This window comes from Gambusia affinis, linkage group LG19, assembly GCF_019740435.1.
Source record: "Gambusia affinis linkage group LG19, SWU_Gaff_1.0, whole genome shotgun sequence".
In the NCBI taxonomy this organism is placed as follows: domain Eukaryota; kingdom Metazoa; phylum Chordata; class Actinopteri; order Cyprinodontiformes; family Poeciliidae; genus Gambusia; species Gambusia affinis.
Window position 1 is genome coordinate 23,481,887 of NC_057886.1, and position 4,797 is coordinate 23,486,683.

The following is a 4,797-nucleotide window of genomic DNA, read 5'->3' on the forward strand; positions in this document are numbered from 1 at the left end:
GGAAGCCTTTTCCAGTCGGATCACACCGGACCATAAACTCCTGCTGGACTGGAATCCTGTGAAATGAGCAATTTTAGATGAACTATCAAAATATTAAGACTAAAAAATGTATTTCTCTTTCTTGGACTTAATTTGGATCATTTTTTAAATGTTTTCCCTTAAAATGGATCCAATTTAAAAATAATCTTTTTTATTCCAGACTCCTGAAATAAAAAGAATTTGAATAAAATATGTAATTTGGTGATTTGTAAAGGAAACAGCTGAAGCAGCTAAAGCATGTTAGCCAGGAGCAGCAAGGTTGAGACCAGAACCAGGACTTGGTTCTGAAGTCTGAGCGGTTCTGAAACACTTTCTGAGAAAGTTCTTGTTCCATTAATGCCATGAGTTTTAGTTTTCCCAAGGTCCAAAAACTCAACGTTTTCCTTCAGGTTGGACGGCGCTAAGTGGGTCAGAACCACTGGGGTTGAGTAAATAAATCTCTTACTGGTTGACACAGGTGGGAACCCAGTATGGGTCCTTACTGGACCCCAAAGGGGTTAAAGGAAATCACTTCAAACTGAAACACATGGGTCCAGTTTTGGTTCTCTCAACGTGAATAGATCCAGTAACACACGGGACCCACTTCCTGCCCATCTTGAGACCAACAACTATAAATTTAATACATTTTCCTTTCAGTCTCAATCCCACAGCAAACTGGAAATTATGAGTCATGAATCATAATTATATCATTTTTATCATGCAGTTTCACTCTATTTACCTTTAATCAACCACACTGTTTTTCAGTTATATCACAATTCTAAGACTTTTATTTTTTGAGGTCAAAATGATACACAGTGGTTTTTAATATCCAAATGTATAAAAATATATTTGAATCAATCTTGTTTTTACATGTAGCCGTGTGGATGCTGGGCTGGGACCACAGTGGGGTTAATGACTCTCAGGATGGTGATTCGACGGGGATCCCAGACGCAGTTTTCCTCCAGGCCGCTTGGCACCATCCCACAGTTGGGCGGCACCCAGGCGGTGTCGTAACCATGGTAATGCCAGGTCTTCTGCAATGGGTGCTTCTGACGATCGATGCGTTTCACCTTCCCCACGTTGACCTTAACCTTGATGACCGCCTTGTCCCACTCATCATGACCAATAGGATAGCGACTGGCTTTCTGCAGGTCTCTGCTCAGGTAGACTCCAGGACCAAGCATCCCGTCTTTGGATGGTTGGAAACCGCTCTGGCAGATGATCTGAGCCAGCGCCCTGGTGGTGCCGTGAAACATGACGTAGGTTTTGTCGTCAGTCGGCTGCGGGGTGACCAACCGAATCACTCCAGCAGGAAGATCAAAGTCATCTTCAGCCCACTGTACTCTGTTCATGATGGAGTCAGAATCCCTGCAGGAAAGGAGGTGAAACGTTTAAATTCTTTCATGTATTTTATGATTAAATGGTCAAAAATTATATCTGAATAGTTTTATGTTCTGTAGTTTTTCTTAAACTCAATGACAGTTGAAAGTTTTGCCTCATTTTATAACAATGTTGATCCTGAAAAAAGAAAGTTAAGAAAGTTTCAACTGGTAACCACTAAATGCTACAACTCCGCCACCTGCTGGAAGAAATGGGTAACTGCAGGCTGCTGAGCGCTTTCACAAGAACAAGAACACAATTAAACATCATGAATAGTAACACGTTTCTACTTAAAGGTACTACTTAAAGTTACTCTAGTAACTTTAAAATGTGGCTATTCTATAAAGTAAGTTTTATATTTTGTAATATTTCTGTGAGTAACTTCACTGAATGAATAAGAAACATTTTAACCAAAAAACTGACACTTAAAGTTTGTTATAGTGAGACCTCTTGTTTCTACAAAAGCTTTGTTATTCTAGTGGTTTTAAATCATGTTGCATTTAAAGGTGAAGTGAATAAACTGCATATTCTGTTCTAAAAACATCACCTACCTTAAAATGGTATTATATTAAGGTTTTTTTTTTCAAAACTATTTTTTTAGTTTAAAATTGATGTTGTTTTTATCTATTTGTAGAATTTTTTTTATCTTTGTTCTTGCCCATAACTTTATAATTTTGTCTGTTGACTTAATTTTGAATATCAAAGTGAAAGTAAAAACATGTTTGCAGGAAAAACGTTAGAAACTTAATCAGTCAGAGTAAAGACAACAGAATTACTCTAAAGCTGCATTTTATCTCAGATTAATCAAATCTTGCTAAAATGATAATAAAATAAACCCCAGATTTCTGCTGCTTTTGTTTCTCTGTAACTCAGAAAAAGTTTTGTCGTCGTGTCCTTTAAACGTCAATCCATCTGTATCTTTCAGGAAGTTTAGTTTTGAATGTTTGCTGATCGTATCTCTAGTTTAAGTTAAACATTTTTAGAGAAATATTGGAGGTCGTGGCCTTTGACTTACCGCTGTTCGTGTCCGTCTCAGTCTGCCGCCAGAATCTCATCCTGCTTCTTATAAGAACCTTCAGGAGGAAACTCCAAATATGGACTTGCTGTGTTTCACTTTTGTTTCTCTGTTGGGTATTTATTAAGTGTGTTCGGCCAGATGTAACTAAACACAACGCGACTTTTCAGGACTTTCCTGTTTTTTTAAAGCAGTTGAGTGAGTTTGAATGTTTCTGATGTGGAGGAACTAAAGAGTTTATTTCCAGTAAAACACACTGACAGCCCCAGATTTCAGGTTTAAGTTTCATTTCCAGTGAACGATCCCAACGACTCGCTCAGAAATTAGGGTCATGAGACAGAGGCCTCCAAGACGAAGAGGATCCAAAGACGTGGATTTATGCAGCGATGAGCCTGAAAAACATGAATAATGTGAAGCTCAGTAAGTTTGTCGCTTATTTCAGAAAGTAAAATTTATACACATACAGTCAAAAAGCAAAACTCCAGGTGTAATAACATAACTGTTATGATGTTACAGCAACATAATGTAACATTATAACATAATGTAACATTATAACATAATACTATTATAACATTTTCCATGTTGCTGCCTCTTTAACCCAAAGGTAAAAAAGCTGCTTGTTGTTCCTGTTGGTGATTATCCAGCAAACTGCCCTGATGACCTTTAACCCCACAGGAACTCCCCCATGCTCTCAATAATTGAGTTTTATTATATAAAAAGCTGAGTCTGTCTAGATGAGAGAAAATCTACAATAATTTTAATTTCAGCCAGTTTGTATTTGTGTCCTTATTAAACCATAGAAGAAGAACAGCTGCAACAAATCAGCAAATGTGTTTTCTGTCTTTTCATTATGACTTTTAAAACTCCCAGAAAACCTTTTACTGTTTAAATGACTATAATTAGAATCATTTAAAGTGGGTCGATGGGGCCTTGACCCCTGACCTCTTCATTAGAGTCAACATGTCGACTGTCACCAAACTGACAACTGCAATAGAAACCACCGAGTTTCTGTTTGGGAACAGAAAAGTGCTAAAGCAGCTTAACGTTCCTGTGAAGTTTGAACATCTGCTGGTTCTCCTTCTCCATGCTGAGGAAGAGGAAGAGGAAGAGGAAGAGGAAGAGTGGAGCAGAAACAGGAAACAATAAACAACTTGGTTTAACAAGCAGCTTTAGTTCATAAGAAACTTCTGGACCAAAAACACAAAATAATGTAAAGGTTGTTCAGGTTGTTCAGGTTGTTGTTATGATGATCCTTTATCGTCGCGTTCAGCTGTAAAAATATTAATATATAAACTCACAGCTGTTCTCTGTGTTTATTAGTTATGGTTGTAGTTTTTGTGTTTTTCATTTTGGTTAATTTTTAAGAGCAGAATTAAAGCAGGTCAAAGTATTGTGATTATATTTACATTGATTGGGTGATGAAATATTTTAAAATGATTCAGTTATTGTTGAACCACCGACGGATTCTCCAAGCTTCTCCTGTCTCCGTTTTTCAGACCATGTAAGAGGAGCTCTGACGTAAACATCAGTTTAAAATGCTAAAAATAGATTCACTGTCACAAAAACAAAAGATTTTATATCTATAAGTTCAGCATGTTTTAGTTTGTTTTCTAAATGCTCATTATGGTTCCAGTTAGTTCTTGTTGTCACTTTTGGGGAAATAGAAAAAATAAAACTTGTAAATTTAGCGTTTATTAATGATGTTATGTTCAAATAGTTAAAATAATGTAGCATTCTGCATTTTAGTTTATTACTGCTGTGGGATTGAAATCAACATAATAACACTGATATAAAACATATTTTATTTCGAGACAAAAAGTACTCCATACCATTTAGAAAACAAAATAAAATTTAAGAAATCATAATGTTAGCTAATTACAAATGATGCTAATGATAACAGAGTAGCTTAGGAACATAAAGCAAATTGATATGATGGTTTGGGGGCCCAAATAAAAATCAGCTCAGGGCCCCGTAAAGGCTCAGACCGGCCCTGGAAGGAGCCACTCTTACCTGAGTCCCGTTTTTGGGTATTTCACCCAAAACCCTCCTCTGATAATAACCTTGTTTTGGAGATCATACCGTGATGCTTCCAGCTGCTGGGTTCTGATTGGATGCTGGATTCATGCGTAGTGTGGCAGGAGGGGGGTAAGTGGGGTAAATCAGGAACATTTCTGCCCCAGGACGTCACTCAGTTCAGGAATAAGCGCTGTTGACCCCTGGATGACCACAGGAGGGCCTCCTCTCTGCCTCCAGTCCTCTCTCCTCATCCCGATCATGTGCCAAATCCTTCCTCCTCCTCCTCCTCCTCCTCCTCCTCCTCCTCCTCCTCCTCCTCCTCCTCCTCCTCCTCCTCCTCCTGTCTGCCCGCCTGCAGCCCCTCTCTG